This window comes from Lathyrus oleraceus, chromosome 5, assembly GCF_024323335.1.
Source record: "Lathyrus oleraceus cultivar Zhongwan6 chromosome 5, CAAS_Psat_ZW6_1.0, whole genome shotgun sequence".
Lineage (NCBI taxonomy): Eukaryota > Viridiplantae > Streptophyta > Magnoliopsida > Fabales > Fabaceae > Lathyrus > Lathyrus oleraceus.
In genome coordinates this window covers 475023909-475038596 of record NC_066583.1, presented here as the reverse complement: position 1 = coordinate 475038596, position 14688 = coordinate 475023909, and the positions used below count along the sequence as shown (strand labels likewise).

The 14688-nt window shown below is 40.2% G+C and overlaps 52 non-coding genes and 1 pseudogene across 52 annotated transcripts; all 53 read right to left on the bottom strand.

The window, feature by feature from the left end:
- Positions 1-2: 2 nt before the first annotated feature.
- Positions 3-121, bottom strand: LOC127088855 (5S ribosomal RNA). The gene has a single exon (XR_007790667.1). It is a non-coding gene; the product is annotated as a 5S ribosomal RNA (ribosomal RNA).
- Positions 122-282: 161 nt separating this feature from the next.
- On the bottom strand, positions 283-401 carry LOC127088842 (5S ribosomal RNA). The gene has a single exon (XR_007790656.1). It is a non-coding gene; the product is annotated as a 5S ribosomal RNA (ribosomal RNA).
- Positions 402-562: 161 nt separating this feature from the next.
- LOC127088831 (5S ribosomal RNA) lies at positions 563-681 on the bottom strand. The gene has a single exon (XR_007790645.1). It is a non-coding gene; the product is annotated as a 5S ribosomal RNA (ribosomal RNA).
- A 161-nt stretch (positions 682-842) lies between these two features.
- On the bottom strand, positions 843-961 carry LOC127088819 (5S ribosomal RNA). Its single transcript, XR_007790634.1, has one exon. It is a non-coding gene; the product is annotated as a 5S ribosomal RNA (ribosomal RNA).
- A 162-nt stretch (positions 962-1123) lies between these two features.
- Positions 1124-1242, bottom strand: LOC127088808 (5S ribosomal RNA). Its single transcript, XR_007790625.1, has one exon. It is a non-coding gene; the product is annotated as a 5S ribosomal RNA (ribosomal RNA).
- A 161-nt stretch (positions 1243-1403) lies between these two features.
- On the bottom strand, positions 1404-1522 carry LOC127088797 (5S ribosomal RNA). Its single transcript, XR_007790613.1, has one exon. It is a non-coding gene; the product is annotated as a 5S ribosomal RNA (ribosomal RNA).
- A 161-nt stretch (positions 1523-1683) lies between these two features.
- On the bottom strand, positions 1684-1802 carry LOC127088785 (5S ribosomal RNA). The gene has a single exon (XR_007790602.1). It is a non-coding gene; the product is annotated as a 5S ribosomal RNA (ribosomal RNA).
- A 160-nt stretch (positions 1803-1962) lies between these two features.
- Positions 1963-2081, bottom strand: LOC127088773 (5S ribosomal RNA). The gene has a single exon (XR_007790591.1). It is a non-coding gene; the product is annotated as a 5S ribosomal RNA (ribosomal RNA).
- A 214-nt stretch (positions 2082-2295) lies between these two features.
- On the bottom strand, positions 2296-2414 carry LOC127088761 (5S ribosomal RNA). Its single transcript, XR_007790579.1, has one exon. It is a non-coding gene; the product is annotated as a 5S ribosomal RNA (ribosomal RNA).
- A 160-nt stretch (positions 2415-2574) lies between these two features.
- Positions 2575-2693, bottom strand: LOC127088749 (5S ribosomal RNA). The gene has a single exon (XR_007790569.1). It is a non-coding gene; the product is annotated as a 5S ribosomal RNA (ribosomal RNA).
- Positions 2694-2853: 160 nt separating this feature from the next.
- On the bottom strand, positions 2854-2972 carry LOC127088736 (5S ribosomal RNA). Its single transcript, XR_007790559.1, has one exon. It is a non-coding gene; the product is annotated as a 5S ribosomal RNA (ribosomal RNA).
- A 160-nt stretch (positions 2973-3132) lies between these two features.
- LOC127088724 (5S ribosomal RNA) lies at positions 3133-3251 on the bottom strand. The gene has a single exon (XR_007790548.1). It is a non-coding gene; the product is annotated as a 5S ribosomal RNA (ribosomal RNA).
- Positions 3252-3412: 161 nt separating this feature from the next.
- LOC127088713 (5S ribosomal RNA) lies at positions 3413-3531 on the bottom strand. Its single transcript, XR_007790537.1, has one exon. It is a non-coding gene; the product is annotated as a 5S ribosomal RNA (ribosomal RNA).
- A 162-nt stretch (positions 3532-3693) lies between these two features.
- Positions 3694-3812, bottom strand: LOC127088701 (5S ribosomal RNA). The gene has a single exon (XR_007790527.1). It is a non-coding gene; the product is annotated as a 5S ribosomal RNA (ribosomal RNA).
- Positions 3813-3973: 161 nt separating this feature from the next.
- On the bottom strand, positions 3974-4092 carry LOC127088690 (5S ribosomal RNA). Its single transcript, XR_007790515.1, has one exon. It is a non-coding gene; the product is annotated as a 5S ribosomal RNA (ribosomal RNA).
- Positions 4093-4253: 161 nt separating this feature from the next.
- Positions 4254-4372, bottom strand: LOC127088679 (5S ribosomal RNA). Its single transcript, XR_007790504.1, has one exon. It is a non-coding gene; the product is annotated as a 5S ribosomal RNA (ribosomal RNA).
- Positions 4373-4533: 161 nt separating this feature from the next.
- On the bottom strand, positions 4534-4652 carry LOC127088667 (5S ribosomal RNA). Its single transcript, XR_007790493.1, has one exon. It is a non-coding gene; the product is annotated as a 5S ribosomal RNA (ribosomal RNA).
- Positions 4653-4813: 161 nt separating this feature from the next.
- Positions 4814-4932, bottom strand: LOC127088655 (5S ribosomal RNA). Its single transcript, XR_007790482.1, has one exon. It is a non-coding gene; the product is annotated as a 5S ribosomal RNA (ribosomal RNA).
- Positions 4933-5094: 162 nt separating this feature from the next.
- On the bottom strand, positions 5095-5213 carry LOC127088642 (5S ribosomal RNA). Its single transcript, XR_007790470.1, has one exon. It is a non-coding gene; the product is annotated as a 5S ribosomal RNA (ribosomal RNA).
- A 161-nt stretch (positions 5214-5374) lies between these two features.
- LOC127088630 (5S ribosomal RNA) lies at positions 5375-5493 on the bottom strand. Its single transcript, XR_007790459.1, has one exon. It is a non-coding gene; the product is annotated as a 5S ribosomal RNA (ribosomal RNA).
- Positions 5494-5654: 161 nt separating this feature from the next.
- Positions 5655-5773, bottom strand: LOC127089643 (5S ribosomal RNA). The gene has a single exon (XR_007791211.1). It is a non-coding gene; the product is annotated as a 5S ribosomal RNA (ribosomal RNA).
- A 161-nt stretch (positions 5774-5934) lies between these two features.
- Positions 5935-6053, bottom strand: LOC127088619 (5S ribosomal RNA). The gene has a single exon (XR_007790448.1). It is a non-coding gene; the product is annotated as a 5S ribosomal RNA (ribosomal RNA).
- A 160-nt stretch (positions 6054-6213) lies between these two features.
- LOC127088607 (5S ribosomal RNA) lies at positions 6214-6332 on the bottom strand. Its single transcript, XR_007790437.1, has one exon. It is a non-coding gene; the product is annotated as a 5S ribosomal RNA (ribosomal RNA).
- A 161-nt stretch (positions 6333-6493) lies between these two features.
- On the bottom strand, positions 6494-6612 carry LOC127088595 (5S ribosomal RNA). Its single transcript, XR_007790427.1, has one exon. It is a non-coding gene; the product is annotated as a 5S ribosomal RNA (ribosomal RNA).
- A 161-nt stretch (positions 6613-6773) lies between these two features.
- On the bottom strand, positions 6774-6943 carry LOC127090026 (uncharacterized; annotated as a pseudogene).
- Positions 6944-7104: 161 nt separating this feature from the next.
- On the bottom strand, positions 7105-7223 carry LOC127088584 (5S ribosomal RNA). The gene has a single exon (XR_007790415.1). It is a non-coding gene; the product is annotated as a 5S ribosomal RNA (ribosomal RNA).
- A 161-nt stretch (positions 7224-7384) lies between these two features.
- Positions 7385-7503, bottom strand: LOC127088573 (5S ribosomal RNA). Its single transcript, XR_007790404.1, has one exon. It is a non-coding gene; the product is annotated as a 5S ribosomal RNA (ribosomal RNA).
- Positions 7504-7570: 67 nt separating this feature from the next.
- LOC127088562 (5S ribosomal RNA) lies at positions 7571-7689 on the bottom strand. Its single transcript, XR_007790393.1, has one exon. It is a non-coding gene; the product is annotated as a 5S ribosomal RNA (ribosomal RNA).
- Positions 7690-7851: 162 nt separating this feature from the next.
- Positions 7852-7970, bottom strand: LOC127088551 (5S ribosomal RNA). The gene has a single exon (XR_007790382.1). It is a non-coding gene; the product is annotated as a 5S ribosomal RNA (ribosomal RNA).
- Positions 7971-8131: 161 nt separating this feature from the next.
- On the bottom strand, positions 8132-8250 carry LOC127088540 (5S ribosomal RNA). The gene has a single exon (XR_007790371.1). It is a non-coding gene; the product is annotated as a 5S ribosomal RNA (ribosomal RNA).
- A 161-nt stretch (positions 8251-8411) lies between these two features.
- Positions 8412-8530, bottom strand: LOC127088527 (5S ribosomal RNA). The gene has a single exon (XR_007790359.1). It is a non-coding gene; the product is annotated as a 5S ribosomal RNA (ribosomal RNA).
- A 159-nt stretch (positions 8531-8689) lies between these two features.
- On the bottom strand, positions 8690-8808 carry LOC127088515 (5S ribosomal RNA). Its single transcript, XR_007790348.1, has one exon. It is a non-coding gene; the product is annotated as a 5S ribosomal RNA (ribosomal RNA).
- A 160-nt stretch (positions 8809-8968) lies between these two features.
- LOC127088503 (5S ribosomal RNA) lies at positions 8969-9087 on the bottom strand. Its single transcript, XR_007790337.1, has one exon. It is a non-coding gene; the product is annotated as a 5S ribosomal RNA (ribosomal RNA).
- Positions 9088-9245: 158 nt separating this feature from the next.
- On the bottom strand, positions 9246-9364 carry LOC127088492 (5S ribosomal RNA). Its single transcript, XR_007790326.1, has one exon. It is a non-coding gene; the product is annotated as a 5S ribosomal RNA (ribosomal RNA).
- Positions 9365-9527: 163 nt separating this feature from the next.
- On the bottom strand, positions 9528-9646 carry LOC127088480 (5S ribosomal RNA). Its single transcript, XR_007790314.1, has one exon. It is a non-coding gene; the product is annotated as a 5S ribosomal RNA (ribosomal RNA).
- A 59-nt stretch (positions 9647-9705) lies between these two features.
- LOC127088469 (5S ribosomal RNA) lies at positions 9706-9824 on the bottom strand. The gene has a single exon (XR_007790303.1). It is a non-coding gene; the product is annotated as a 5S ribosomal RNA (ribosomal RNA).
- Positions 9825-9987: 163 nt separating this feature from the next.
- Positions 9988-10106, bottom strand: LOC127088457 (5S ribosomal RNA). Its single transcript, XR_007790292.1, has one exon. It is a non-coding gene; the product is annotated as a 5S ribosomal RNA (ribosomal RNA).
- Positions 10107-10268: 162 nt separating this feature from the next.
- Positions 10269-10387, bottom strand: LOC127088446 (5S ribosomal RNA). Its single transcript, XR_007790281.1, has one exon. It is a non-coding gene; the product is annotated as a 5S ribosomal RNA (ribosomal RNA).
- A 161-nt stretch (positions 10388-10548) lies between these two features.
- Positions 10549-10667, bottom strand: LOC127088435 (5S ribosomal RNA). The gene has a single exon (XR_007790270.1). It is a non-coding gene; the product is annotated as a 5S ribosomal RNA (ribosomal RNA).
- Positions 10668-10827: 160 nt separating this feature from the next.
- On the bottom strand, positions 10828-10946 carry LOC127088423 (5S ribosomal RNA). The gene has a single exon (XR_007790260.1). It is a non-coding gene; the product is annotated as a 5S ribosomal RNA (ribosomal RNA).
- Positions 10947-11106: 160 nt separating this feature from the next.
- On the bottom strand, positions 11107-11225 carry LOC127088410 (5S ribosomal RNA). Its single transcript, XR_007790248.1, has one exon. It is a non-coding gene; the product is annotated as a 5S ribosomal RNA (ribosomal RNA).
- A 161-nt stretch (positions 11226-11386) lies between these two features.
- On the bottom strand, positions 11387-11505 carry LOC127088399 (5S ribosomal RNA). Its single transcript, XR_007790237.1, has one exon. It is a non-coding gene; the product is annotated as a 5S ribosomal RNA (ribosomal RNA).
- Positions 11506-11665: 160 nt separating this feature from the next.
- Positions 11666-11784, bottom strand: LOC127088388 (5S ribosomal RNA). The gene has a single exon (XR_007790226.1). It is a non-coding gene; the product is annotated as a 5S ribosomal RNA (ribosomal RNA).
- A 161-nt stretch (positions 11785-11945) lies between these two features.
- On the bottom strand, positions 11946-12064 carry LOC127088376 (5S ribosomal RNA). The gene has a single exon (XR_007790214.1). It is a non-coding gene; the product is annotated as a 5S ribosomal RNA (ribosomal RNA).
- Positions 12065-12224: 160 nt separating this feature from the next.
- On the bottom strand, positions 12225-12343 carry LOC127088365 (5S ribosomal RNA). The gene has a single exon (XR_007790203.1). It is a non-coding gene; the product is annotated as a 5S ribosomal RNA (ribosomal RNA).
- Positions 12344-12504: 161 nt separating this feature from the next.
- Positions 12505-12623, bottom strand: LOC127090304 (5S ribosomal RNA). Its single transcript, XR_007791827.1, has one exon. It is a non-coding gene; the product is annotated as a 5S ribosomal RNA (ribosomal RNA).
- A 160-nt stretch (positions 12624-12783) lies between these two features.
- LOC127090293 (5S ribosomal RNA) lies at positions 12784-12902 on the bottom strand. The gene has a single exon (XR_007791817.1). It is a non-coding gene; the product is annotated as a 5S ribosomal RNA (ribosomal RNA).
- Positions 12903-13060: 158 nt separating this feature from the next.
- LOC127090005 (5S ribosomal RNA) lies at positions 13061-13178 on the bottom strand. Its single transcript, XR_007791549.1, has one exon. It is a non-coding gene; the product is annotated as a 5S ribosomal RNA (ribosomal RNA).
- Positions 13179-13337: 159 nt separating this feature from the next.
- On the bottom strand, positions 13338-13456 carry LOC127090281 (5S ribosomal RNA). Its single transcript, XR_007791806.1, has one exon. It is a non-coding gene; the product is annotated as a 5S ribosomal RNA (ribosomal RNA).
- A 159-nt stretch (positions 13457-13615) lies between these two features.
- LOC127090270 (5S ribosomal RNA) lies at positions 13616-13734 on the bottom strand. Its single transcript, XR_007791795.1, has one exon. It is a non-coding gene; the product is annotated as a 5S ribosomal RNA (ribosomal RNA).
- Positions 13735-13892: 158 nt separating this feature from the next.
- Positions 13893-14011, bottom strand: LOC127090259 (5S ribosomal RNA). The gene has a single exon (XR_007791785.1). It is a non-coding gene; the product is annotated as a 5S ribosomal RNA (ribosomal RNA).
- A 160-nt stretch (positions 14012-14171) lies between these two features.
- LOC127089927 (5S ribosomal RNA) lies at positions 14172-14291 on the bottom strand. The gene has a single exon (XR_007791476.1). It is a non-coding gene; the product is annotated as a 5S ribosomal RNA (ribosomal RNA).
- A 159-nt stretch (positions 14292-14450) lies between these two features.
- On the bottom strand, positions 14451-14570 carry LOC127090020 (5S ribosomal RNA). The gene has a single exon (XR_007791563.1). It is a non-coding gene; the product is annotated as a 5S ribosomal RNA (ribosomal RNA).
- Positions 14571-14688: the final 118 nt, after the last annotated feature.

The window sequence follows — 14688 nt, the reverse complement described above, 5'->3', positions numbered from 1 at the left end:
AAGAGGTGCAACACAAGGACTTCCCAGGAGGTCACCCATCCTAGTACTACTCTCGCCCAAGCACGCTTAACTGCGGAGTTCTGATGGGATCCGGTGCATTAGTGCTGGTATGATCGCACCTGATATCTCATGCGCTTTGATTGTATATATTTTATTTCTTTCACTTATTAACGGCAAAACAAACATAATTAACGCTGAAATGCTTGTCTTCTCCTACTTTTTCCGACTCTTTTACGCCGATTAACAGAAATAAAAAGAAGTATTTAAAAAATCGCAAAAAAAGAGGTGCAACACAAGGACTTCCCAGGAGGTCACCCATCCTAGTACTACTCTCGCCCAAGCACGCTTAACTGCGGAGTTCTGATGGGATCCGGTGCATTAGTGCTGGTATGATCGCACCTGATATCTCATGCGCTTTGATTGTATATATTTTATTTCTTTCACTTATTAACGGCAAAACAAACATAATTAACGCTGAAATGCTTGTCTTCTCCTACTTTTTCCGACTCTTTTACGCCGATTAACAGAAATAAAAAGAAGTATTTAAAAAATCGCAAAAAAAGAGGTGCAACACAAGGACTTCCCAGGAGGTCACCCATCCTAGTACTACTCTCGCCCAAGCACGCTTAACTGCGGAGTTCTGATGGGATCCGGTGCATTAGTGCTGGTATGATCGCACCTGATATCTCATGCGCTTTGATTGTATATATTTTATTTCTTTCACTTATTAACGGCAAAACAAACATAATTAACGCTGAAATGCTTGTCTTCTCCTACTTTTTCCGACTCTTTTACGCCGATTAACAGAAATAAAAAGAAGTATTTAAAAAATCGCAAAAAAAGAGGTGCAACACAAGGACTTCCCAGGAGGTCACCCATCCTAGTACTACTCTCGCCCAAGCACGCTTAACTGCGGAGTTCTGATGGGATCCGGTGCATTAGTGCTGGTATGATCGCACCTGATATCTCATGCGCTTTGATTGTATATATTTTATTTCTTTCACTTATTAACGGCAAAACAAACATAATTAACGCTGAAATGCTTGTCTTCTCCTACTTTTTTCCGACTCTTTTACGCCGATTAACAGAAATAAAAAGAAGTATTTAAAAAATCGCAAAAAAAGAGGTGCAACACAAGGACTTCCCAGGAGGTCACCCATCCTAGTACTACTCTCGCCCAAGCACGCTTAACTGCGGAGTTCTGATGGGATCCGGTGCATTAGTGCTGGTATGATCGCACCTGATATCTCATGCGCTTTGATTGTATATATTTTATTTCTTTCACTTATTAACGGCAAAACAAACATAATTAACGCTGAAATGCTTGTCTTCTCCTACTTTTTCCGACTCTTTTACGCCGATTAACAGAAATAAAAAGAAGTATTTAAAAAATCGCAAAAAAAGAGGTGCAACACAAGGACTTCCCAGGAGGTCACCCATCCTAGTACTACTCTCGCCCAAGCACGCTTAACTGCGGAGTTCTGATGGGATCCGGTGCATTAGTGCTGGTATGATCGCACCTGATATCTCATGCGCTTTGATTGTATATATTTTATTTCTTTCACTTATTAACGGCAAAACAAACATAATTAACGCTGAAATGCTTGTCTTCTCCTACTTTTTCCGACTCTTTTACGCCGATTAACAGAAATAAAAAGAAGTATTTAAAAAATCGCAAAAAAAGAGGTGCAACACAAGGACTTCCCAGGAGGTCACCCATCCTAGTACTACTCTCGCCCAAGCACGCTTAACTGCGGAGTTCTGATGGGATCCGGTGCATTAGTGCTGGTATGATCGCACCTGATATCTCATGCGCTTTGATTGTATATATTTTATTTCTTTCACTTATTAACGGCAAAACAAACATAATTAACGCTGAAATGCTTGTCTTCTCCTACTTTTTCCGACTCTTTTACGCCGATTAACAGAAATAAAAAGAAGTATTTAAAAATCGCAAAAAAAGAGGTGCAACACAAGGACTTCCCAGGAGGTCACCCATCCTAGTACTACTCTCGCCCAAGCACGCTTAACTGCGGAGTTCTGATGGGATCCGGTGCATTAGTGCTGGTATGATCGCACCTGATATCTCATGCGCTTTGATTGTATATATTTTATTTCTTTCACTTATTAACGGCAAAACAAACATAATTAACGCTGAAATGCTTGTCTTCTCCTACTTTTTCCGACTCTTTTACGCCGATTAACAGAAATAAAAAGAAGTATTTAAAAATCGCAAAAAAAGAGGTGCAACACAAAACAGAAATAAAAAGAAGTATTTAAAAAATCGCAAAAAAAGAGGTGCAACACAAGGACTTCCCAGGAGGTCACCCATCCTAGTACTACTCTCGCCCAAGCACGCTTAACTGCGGAGTTCTGATGGGATCCGGTGCATTAGTGCTGGTATGATCGCACCTGATATCTCATGCGCTTTGATTGTATATATTTTATTTCTTTCACTTATTAACGGCAAAACAAACATAATTAACGCTGAAATGCTTGTCTTCTCCTACTTTTTCCGACTCTTTTACGCCGATTAACAGAAATAAAAAGAAGTATTTAAAAAATCGCAAAAAAGAGGTGCAACACAAGGACTTCCCAGGAGGTCACCCATCCTAGTACTACTCTCGCCCAAGCACGCTTAACTGCGGAGTTCTGATGGGATCCGGTGCATTAGTGCTGGTATGATCGCACCTGATATCTCATGCGCTTTGATTGTATATATTTATTTCTTTCACTTATTAACGGCAAAACAAACATAATTAACGCTGAAATGCTTGTCTTCTCCTACTTTTTCCGACTCTTTTACGCCGATTAACAGAAATAAAAAGAAGTATTTAAAAAATCGCAAAAAAAGAGGTGCAACACAAGGACTTCCCAGGAGGTCACCCATCCTAGTACTACTCTCGCCCAAGCACGCTTAACTGCGGAGTTCTGATGGGATCCGGTGCATTAGTGCTGGTATGATCGCACCTGATATCTCATGCGCTTTGATTGTATATATTTTATTTCTTTCACTTATTAACGGCAAAACAAACATAATTAACGCTGAAATGCTTGTCTTCTCCTACTTTTTCCGACTCTTTTACGCCGATTAACAGAAATAAAAAGAAGTATTTAAAAATCGCAAAAAAAGAGGTGCAACACAAGGACTTCCCAGGAGGTCACCCATCCTAGTACTACTCTCGCCCAAGCACGCTTAACTGCGGAGTTCTGATGGGATCCGGTGCATTAGTGCTGGTATGATCGCACCTGATATCTCATGCGCTTTGATTGTATATATTTTATTTCTTTCACTTATTAACGGCAAAACAAACATAATTAACGCTGAAATGCTTGTCTTCTCCTACTTTTTCCGACTCTTTTACGCCGATTAACAGAAATAAAAAGAAGTATTTAAAAAATCGCAAAAAAAGAGGTGCAACACAAGGACTTCCCAGGAGGTCACCCATCCTAGTACTACTCTCGCCCAAGCACGCTTAACTGCGGAGTTCTGATGGGATCCGGTGCATTAGTGCTGGTATGATCGCACCTGATATCTCATGCGCTTTGATTGTATATATTTTATTTCTTTCACTTATTAACGGCAAAACAAACATAATTAACGCTGAAATGCTTGTCTTCTCCTACTTTTTCCGACTCTTTTACGCCGATTAACAGAAATAAAAAGAAGTATTTAAAAAATCGCAAAAAAAAGAGGTGCAACACAAGGACTTCCCAGGAGGTCACCCATCCTAGTACTACTCTCGCCCAAGCACGCTTAACTGCGGAGTTCTGATGGGATCCGGTGCATTAGTGCTGGTATGATCGCACCTGATATCTCATGCGCTTTGATTGTATATATTTTATTTCTTTCACTTATTAACGGCAAAACAAACATAATTAACGCTGAAATGCTTGTCTTCTCCTACTTTTTTCCGACTCTTTTACGCCGATTAACAGAAATAAAAGAAGTATTTAAAAAATCGCAAAAAAAGAGGTGCAACACAAGGACTTCCCAGGAGGTCACCCATCCTAGTACTACTCTCGCCCAAGCACGCTTAACTGCGGAGTTCTGATGGGATCCGGTGCATTAGTGCTGGTATGATCGCACCTGATATCTCATGCGCTTTGATTGTATATATTTTATTTCTTTCACTTATTAACGGCAAAACAAACATAATTAACGCTGAAATGCTTGTCTTCTCCTACTTTTTCCGACTCTTTTACGCCGATTAACAGAAATAAAAAGAAGTATTTAAAAAATCGCAAAAAAAGAGGTGCAACACAAGGACTTCCCAGGAGGTCACCCATCCTAGTACTACTCTCGCCCAAGCACGCTTAACTGCGGAGTTCTGATGGGATCCGGTGCATTAGTGCTGGTATGATCGCACCTGATATCTCATGCGCTTTGATTGTATATATTTTATTTCTTTCACTTATTAACGGCAAAACAAACATAATTAACGCTGAAATGCTTGTCTTCTCCTACTTTTTCCGACTCTTTTACGCCGATTAACAGAAATAAAAAGAAGTATTTAAAAAATCGCAAAAAAAGAGGTGCAACACAAGGACTTCCCAGGAGGTCACCCATCCTAGTACTACTCTCGCCCAAGCACGCTTAACTGCGGAGTTCTGATGGGATCCGGTGCATTAGTGCTGGTATGATCGCACCTGATATCTCATGCGCTTTGATTGTATATATTTTATTTCTTTCACTTATTAACGGCAAAACAAACATAATTAACGCTGAAATGCTTGTCTTCTCCTACTTTTTCCGACTCTTTTACGCCGATTAACAGAAATAAAAAGAAGTATTTAAAAAATCGCAAAAAAAGAGGTGCAACACAAGGACTTCCCAGGAGGTCACCCATCCTAGTACTACTCTCGCCCAAGCACGCTTAACTGCGGAGTTCTGATGGGATCCGGTGCATTAGTGCTGGTATGATCGCACCTGATATCTCATGCGCTTTGATTGTATATATTTTATTTCTTTCACTTATTAACGGCAAAACAAACATAATTAACGCTGAAATGCTTGTCTTCTCCTACTTTTTTCCGACTCTTTTACGCCGATTAACAGAAATAAAAAGAAGTATTTAAAAAATCGCAAAAAAAGAGGTGCAACACAAGGACTTCCCAGGAGGTCACCCATCCTAGTACTACTCTCGCCCAAGCACGCTTAACTGCGGAGTTCTGATGGGATCCGGTGCATTAGTGCTGGTATGATCGCACCTGATATCTCATGCGCTTTGATTGTATATATTTTATTTCTTTCACTTATTAACGGCAAAACAAACATAATTAACGCTGAAATGCTTGTCTTCTCCTACTTTTTCCGACTCTTTTACGCCGATTAACAGAAATAAAAAGAAGTATTTAAAAAATCGCAAAAAAAGAGGTGCAACACAAGGACTTCCCAGGAGGTCACCCATCCTAGTACTACTCTCGCCCAAGCACGCTTAACTGCGGAGTTCTGATGGGATCCGGTGCATTAGTGCTGGTATGATCGCACCTGATATCTCATGCGCTTTGATTGTATATATTTTATTTCTTTCACTTATTAACGGCAAAACAAACATAATTAACGCTGAAATGCTTGTCTTCTCCTACTTTTTCCGACTCTTTTACGCCGATTAACAGAAATAAAAAGAAGTATTTAAAAAATCGCAAAAAAAAAGGTGCAACACAAGGACTTCCCAGGAGGTCACCCATCCTAGTACTACTCTCGCCCAAGCACGCTTAACTGCGGAGTTCTGATGGGATCCGGTGCATTAGTGCTGGTATGATCGCACCTGATATCTCATGCGCTTTGATTGTATATATTTTATTTCTTTCACTTATTAACGGCAAAACAAACATAATTAACGCTGAAATGCTTGTCTTCTCCTACTTTTTCCGACTCTTTTACGCCGATTAACAGAAATAAAAAGAAGTATTTAAAAAATCGCAAAAAAAGAGGTGCAACACAAGGACTTCCCAGGAGGTCACCCATCCTAGTACTACTCTCGCCCAAGCACGCTTAACTGCGGAGTTCTGATGGGATCCGGTGCATTAGTGCTGGTATGATCGCACCTGATATCTCATGCGCTTTGATTGTATATATTTATTTCTTTCACTTATTAACGGCAAAACAAACATAATTAACGCTGAAATGCTTGTCTTCTCCTACTTTTTCCGACTCTTTTACGCCGATTAACAGAAATAAAAAGAAGTATTTAAAAAATCGCAAAAAAAGAGGTGCAACACAAGGACTTCCCAGGAGGTCACCCATCCTAGTACTACTCTCGCCCAAGCACGCTTAACTGCGGAGTTCTGATGGGATCCGGTGCATTAGTGCTGGTATGATCGCACCTGATATCTCATGCGCTTTGATTGTATATATTTTATTTCTTTCACTTATTAACGGCAAAACAAACATAATTAACGCTGAAATGCTTGTCTTCTCCTACTTTTTCCGACTCTTTTACGCCGATTAACAGAAATAAAAAGAAGTATTTAAAAAATCGCAAAAAAAGAGGTGCAACACAAGGACTTCCCAGGAGGTCACCCATCCTAGTACTACTCTCGCCCAAGCACGCTTAACTGCGGAGTTCTGATGGGATCCGGTGCATTAGTGCTGGTATGATCGCACCTGATATCTCATGCGCTTTGATTGTATATATTTTATTTCTTTCACTTATTAACGGCAAAACAAACATAATTAACGCTGAAATGCTTGTCTTCTCCTACTTTTTCCGACTCTTTTACGCCGATTAACAGAAATAAAAAGAAGTATTTAAAAAATCGCAAAAAAAGAGGTGCAACACAAGGACTTCCCAGGAGGTCACCCATCCTAGTACTACTCTCCGCTCTCGCCTCTCGAAGCTCTTCATCTCCTTCTCTCACTCTCGCTCACTCGCCCAAGCACGCTTAACTGCGGAGTTCTGATGGGATCCGGTGCATTAGTGCTGGTATGATCGCACCTGATATCTCATGCGCTTTGATTGTATATATTTTATTTCTTTCACTTATTAACGGCAAAACAAACATAATTAACGCTGAAATGCTTGTCTTCTCCTACTTTTTCCGACTCTTTTACGCCGATTAACAGAAATAAAAAGAAGTATTTAAAAAATCGCAAAAAAAGAGGTGCAACACAAGGACTTCCCAGGAGGTCACCCATCCTAGTACTACTCTCGCCCAAGCACGCTTAACTGCGGAGTTCTGATGGGATCCGGTGCATTAGTGCTGGTATGATCGCACCTGATATCTCATGCGCTTTGATTGTATATATTTTATTTCTTTCACTTATTAACGGCAAAACAAACATAATTAACGCTGAAATGCTTGTCTTCTCCTACTTTTTCCGACTCTTTTACGCCGATTAACAGAAATAAAAAGAAGTATTTAAAAAATCGCAAAAAAAGAGGTGCAACACAAGGACTTCCCAGGAGGTCACCCATCCTAGTACTACTCTCGCCCAAGCACGCTTAACTGCGGAGTTCTGATGGGATCCGGTGCATTAGTGCTGGTATGATCGCACCTGATATCTCCGCCGATTGATTGAATAAATTAGTTATTTAAAAAGAAGTATTTAAAAATCGCAAAAAAAGAGGTGCAACACAAGGACTTCCCAGGAGGTCACCCATCCTAGTACTACTCTCGCCCAAGCACGCTTAACTGCGGAGTTCTGATGGGATCCGGTGCATTAGTGCTGGTATGATCGCACCTGATATCTCATGCGCTTTGATTGTATATATTTTATTTCTTTCACTTATTAACGGCAAAACAAACATAATTAACGCTGAAATGCTTGTCTTCTCCTACTTTTTCCGACTCTTTTACGCCGATTAACAGAAATAAAAAGAAGTATTTAAAAAATCGCAAAAAAAAGAGGTGCAACACAAGGACTTCCCAGGAGGTCACCCATCCTAGTACTACTCTCGCCCAAGCACGCTTAACTGCGGAGTTCTGATGGGATCCGGTGCATTAGTGCTGGTATGATCGCACCTGATATCTCATGCGCTTTGATTGTATATATTTTATTTCTTTCACTTATTAACGGCAAAACAAACATAATTAACGCTGAAATGCTTGTCTTCTCCTACTTTTTCCGACTCTTTTACGCCGATTAACAGAAATAAAAAGAAGTATTTAAAAAATCGCAAAAAAAGAGGTGCAACACAAGGACTTCCCAGGAGGTCACCCATCCTAGTACTACTCTCGCCCAAGCACGCTTAACTGCGGAGTTCTGATGGGATCCGGTGCATTAGTGCTGGTATGATCGCACCTGATATCTCATGCGCTTTGATTGTATATATTTTATTTCTTTCACTTATTAACGGCAAAACAAACATAATTAACGCTGAAATGCTTGTCTTCTCCTACTTTTTCCGACTCTTTTACGCCGATTAACAGAAATAAAAAGAAGTATTTAAAAAATCGCAAAAAAAGAGGTGCAACACAAGGACTTCCCAGGAGGTCACCCATCCTAGTACTACTCTCGCCCAAGCACGCTTAACTGCGGAGTTCTGATGGGATCCGGTGCATTAGTGCTGGTATGATCGCACCTGATATCTCATGCGCTTTGATTGTATATATTTTATTTCTTTCACTTATTAACGGCAAAACAAACATAATTAACGCTGAAATGCTTGTCTTCTCCTACTTTTTCCGACTCTTTTACGCCGATTAACAGAAATAAAAGAAGTATTTAAAAATCGCAAAAAAAGAGGTGCAACACAAGGACTTCCCAGGAGGTCACCCATCCTAGTACTACTCTCGCCCAAGCACGCTTAACTGCGGAGTTCTGATGGGATCCGGTGCATTAGTGCTGGTATGATCGCACCTGATATCTCATGCGCTTTGATTGTATATATTTTATTTCTTTCACTTATTAACGGCAAAACAAACATAATTAACGCTGAAATGCTTGTCTTCTCCTACTTTTTCGACTCTTTTACGCCGATTAACAGAAATAAAAAGAAGTATTTAAAAAATCGCAAAAAAAGAGGTGCAACACAAGGACTTCCCAGGAGGTCACCCATCCTAGTACTACTCTCGCCCAAGCACGCTTAACTGCGGAGTTCTGATGGGATCCGGTGCATTAGTGCTGGTATGATCGCACCTGATATCTCATGCGCTTTGATTGTATATATTTTATCTTTCACTTATTAACGGCAAAACAAACATAATTAACGCTGAAATGCTTGTCTTCTCCTACTTTTTCCGACTCTTTTACGCCGATTAACAGAAATAAAAAGAAGTATTAAAAAATCGCAAAAAAAGAGGTGCAACACAAGGACTTCCCAGGAGGTCACCCATCCTAGTACTACTCTCGCCCAAGCACGCTTAACTGCGGAGTTCTGATGGGATCCGGTGCATTAGTGCTGGTATGATCGCACCTGATATCTCATGCGCTTTGATTGTATATATTTTATTTCTTTCACTTATTAACGGCAAAACAAACATAATTAACGCTGAAATGCTTGTCTTCTCCTACTTTTTCCGACTCTTTTACGCCGATTAACAGAAATAAAAAGAAGTATTTAAAAAATCGCAAAAAAAAAGAGGTGCAACACAAGGACTTCCCAGGAGGTCACCCATCCTAGTACTACTCTCGCCCAAGCACGCTTAACTGCGGAGTTCTGATGGGATCCGGTGCATTAGTGCTGGTATGATCGCACCTGATATTTTACGCCGATTATAACAGAAATAAAAAGAAGTATTTAAAAAATCGCAAAAAAAGAGGTGCAACACAAGGACTTCCCAGGAGGTCACCCATCCTAGTACTACTCTCGCCCAAGCACGCTTAACTGCGGAGTTCTGATGGGATCCGGTGCATTAGTGCTGGTATGATCGCACCTGATATCTCATGCGCTTTGATTGTATATATTTTATTTCTTTCACTTATTAACGGCAAAACAAACATAATTAACGCTGAAATGCTTGTCTTCTCCTACTTTTTTTCCGACTCTTTTACGCCGATTAACAGAAATAAAAAGAAGTATTTAAAAAATCGCAAAAAAAGAGGTGCAACACAAGGACTTCCCAGGAGGTCACCCATCCTAGTACTACTCTCGCCCAAGCACGCTTAACTGCGGAGTTCTGATGGGATCCGGTGCATTAGTGCTGGTATGATCGCACCTGATATCTCATGCGCTTTGATTGTATATATTTTATTTCTTTCACTTATTAACGGCAAAACAAACATAATTAACGCTGAAATGCTTGTCTTCTCCTACTTTTTCCGACTCTTTTACGCCGATTAACAGAAATAAAAAGAAGTATTTAAAAAATCGCAAAAAAAAGAGGTGCAACACAAGGACTTCCCAGGAGGTCACCCATCCTAGTACTACTCTCGCCCAAGCACGCTTAACTGCGGAGTTCTGATGGGATCCGGTGCATTAGTGCTGGTATGATCGCACCTGATATCTCATGCGCTTTGATTGTATATATTTTATTTCTTTCACTTATTAACGGCAAAACAAACATAATTAACGCTGAAATGCTTGTCTTCTCCTACTTTTTCCGACTCTTTTACGCCGATTAACAGAAATAAAAAGAAGTATTTAAAAAATCGCAAAAAAAGAGGTGCAACACAAGGACTTCCCAGGAGGTCACCCATCCTAGTACTACTCTCGCCCAAGCACGCTTAACTGCGGAGTTCTGATGGGATCCGGTGCATTAGTGCTGGTATGATCGCACCTGATATCTCATGCGCTTTGATTGTATATATTTTATTTCTTTCACTTATTAACGGCAAAACAAACATAATTAACGCTGAAATGCTTGTCTTCTCCTACTTTTTCCGACTCTTTACGCCGATTAACAGAAATAAAAGAAGTATTTAAAAAATCGCAAAAAAAAGAGGTGCAACACAAGGACTTCCCAGGAGGTCACCCATCCTAGTACTACTCTCGCCCAAGCACGCTTAACTGCGGAGTTCTGATGGGATCCGGTGCATTAGTGCTGGTATGATCGCACCTGATATCTCATGCGCTTTGATTGTATATATTTTATTTCTTTCACTTATTAACGGCAAAACAAACATAATTAACGCTGAAATGCTTGTCTTCTCCTACTTTTTCGACTCTTTTACGCCGATTAACAGAAATAAAAAGAAGTATTTAAAAAATCGCAAAAAAAGAGGTGCAACACAAGGACTTCCCAGGAGGTCACCCATCCTAGTACTACTCTCGCCCAAGCACGCTTAACTGCGGAGTTCTGATGGGATCCGGTGCATTAGTGCTGGTATGATCGCACCTGATATCTCATGCGCTTTGATTGTATATATTTTATTTCTTTCACTTATTAACGGCAAAACAAACATAATTAACGCTGAAATGCTTGTCTTCTCCTACTTTTTCCGACTCTTTTACGCCGATTAACAGAAATAAAAAGAAGTATTTAAAAAATCGCAAAAAAAGAGGTGCAACACAAGGACTTCCCAGGAGGTCACCCATCCTAGTACTACTCTCGCCCAAGCACGCTTAACTGCGGAGTTCTGATGGGATCCGGTGCATTAGTGCTGGTATGATCGCACCTGATATCTCATGCGCTTTGATTGTATATATTTTATTTCTTTCACTTATTAACGGCAAAACAAACATAATTAACGCTGAAATGCTTGTCTTCTCCTACTTTTTCCGACTCTTTTACGCCGATTAACAGAAATAAAAAGAGTATTTAAAAAATCGCAAAAAAAGAGGTGCAACACAAGGACTTCCCAGGAGGTCACCCATCCTAGTACTACTCTCGCCCAAGCACGCTTAACTGCGGAGTTCTGATGGGATCCGGTGCATTAGTGCTGGTATGATCGCACCTGATATCTCATGCGCTTTGATTGTATATATTTTATTTCTTTCACTTATTAACGGCAAAACAAACATAATTAACGCTGAAATGCTTGTCTTCTCCTACTTTTCCCGACTCTTTTACGCCGATTAACAGAAATAAAAAGAAGTATTTAAAAAATCGCAAAAAAAGAGGTGCAACACAAGGACTTCCCAGGAGGTCACCCATCCTAGTACTACTCTCGCCCAAGCACGCTTAACTGCGGAGTTCTGATGGGATCCGGTGCATTAGTGCTGGTATGATCGCACCTGATATCTCATGCGCTTTGATTGTATATATTTTATTTCTTTCACTTATTAACGGCAAAACAAACATAATTAACGCTGAAATGCTTGTCTTCTCCTACTTTTCCGACTCTTTTACGCCGATTAACAGAAATAAAAGAAGTATTTAAAAAATCGCAAAAAAAAGAGGTGCAACACAAGGACTTCCCAGGAGGTCACCCATCCTAGTACTACTCTCGCCCAAGCACGCTTAACTGCGGAGTTCTGATGGGATCCGGTGCATTAGTGCTGGTATGATCGCACCTGATATCTCATGCGCTTTGATTGTATATATTTTATTTCTTTCACTTATTAACGGCAAAACAAACATAATTAACGCTGAAATGCTTGTCTTCTCCTACTTTTTCCGACTCTTTTACGCCGATTAACAGAAATAAAAAGAAGTATTTAAAAAATCGCAAAAAAAGAGGTGCAACACAAGGACTTCCCAGGAGGTCACCCATCCTAGTACTACTCTCGCCCAAGCACGCTTAACTGCGGAGTTCTGATGGGATCCGGTGCATTAGTGCTGGTATGATCGCACCTGATATCTCATGCGCTTTGATTGTATATATTTTATTTCTTTCACTTATTAACGGCAAAACAAACATAATTAACGCTGAAATGCTTGTCTTCTCCTACTTTTTCCGACTCTTTTACGCCGATTAACAGAAATAAAAAGAAGTATTTAAAAAATCGCAAAAAAGAGGTGCAACACAAGGACTTCCCAGGAGGTCACCCATCCTAGTACTACTCTCGCCCAAGCACGCTTAACTGCGGAGTTCTGATGGGATCCGGTGCATTAGTGCTGGTATGATCGCACCTGATATCTCATGCGCTTTGATTGTATATTTTATTTCTTTCACTTATTAACGGCAAAACAAACATAATTAACGCTGAAATGCTTGTCTTCTCCTACTTTTTCCGACTCTTTTACGCCGATTAACAGAAATAAAAAGAAGTATTTAAAAATCGCAAAAAAAGAGGTGCAACACAAGGACTTCCCAGGAGGTCACCCATCCTAGTACTACTCTCGCCCAAGCACGCTTACTGCGGAGTTCTGATGGGATCCGGTGCATTAGTGCTGGTATGATCGCACCTGATATCTCATGCGCTTTGATTGTATATTTTATTTCTTTCACTTATTAACGGCAAAACAAACATAATTAACGCTGAAATGCTTGTCTTCTCCTACTTTTTCCGACTCTTTTTACGCCGATTAAACAGAAATAAAAGAAGTATTTAAAAATCGCAAAAAAAGAGGTGCAACACAAGGACTTCCCAGGAGGTCACCCATCCTAGTACTACTCTCGCCCAAGCACGCTTAACTGCGGAGTTCTGATGGGATCCGGTGCATTAGTGCTGGTATGATCGCACCTGATATCTCATGCGCTTTGATTGTATATATTTTATTTCTTTCACTTATTAACGGCAAAACACATAATTAACGCTGAAATGCTTGTCTTCTCCTACTTTTTCCGACTCTTTTACGCCGATTAACAGAAATAAAAAGAAGTATTTAAAAAATCGCAAAAAAAGAGGTGCAACACAAGGACTTCCCAGGAGGTCACCCATCCTAGTACTACTCTCGCCCAAGCACGCTTAACTGCGGAGTTCTGATGGGATCCGGTGCATTAGTGCTGGTATGATCGCACCTGATATCTCATGCGCTTTTGATTGTATATATTTTATTTCTTTCACTTATTAACGGCAAAACAAACATAATTAACGCTGAAATGCTTGTCTTCTCCTACTTTTTCCGACTCTTTTACGCCGATTAACAGAAATAAAAGAAGTATTTAAAAAATCGCAAAAGAGGTGCAACACAAGGACTTCCCAGGAGGTCACCCATCCTAGTACTACTCTCGCCCAAGCACGCTTAACTGCGGAGTTCTGATGGGATCCGGTGCATTAGTGCTGGTATGATCGCACCTGATATCTCATGCGCTTTGATTGTATATATTTTATTTCTTTCACTTATTAACGGCAAAACAAACATAATTAACGCTGAAATGCTTGTCTTCTCCTACTTTTTCCGACTCTTTTACGCCGATTAACAAATAAAAAGAAGTATTTAAAAAAATCGCAAAAAAAGAGGTGCAACACAAGGACTTCCCAGGAGGTCACCCATCCTAGTACTACTCTCGCCCCCAGCACGCTTAACTGCGGAGTTCTGATGGGATCCGGTGCATTAGTGCTGGTATGATCGCACCTGATATCTCATGCGCTTTGATTGTATATATTTTATTTCTTTCACTTATTAACGGCAAAACAAACATAATTAACGCTGAAATGCTTGTCTTCTCCTACTTTTTTCCGACTCTTTTACGCCGATTAACAGAAATAAAGAAGTATTTAAAAATCGCAAAAAAAGAGGTGCAACACAAGGACTTCCCAGGAGGTCACCCATCCTAGTACTCTCTCTCGCCCAAGCACGCTTAACTGCGGAGTTCTGATGGGATCCGGTGCATTAGTGCTGGTATGATCGCCCCTGATATCTCATGCCTTTGATTGTGATATTTGATTTTATCTTTTCTTTCACTTATTAACGCGCAAAACAAACATAATTAACGCTGAAATGCTTGTCTTCCCCTACTTTTTCCGACTCTTT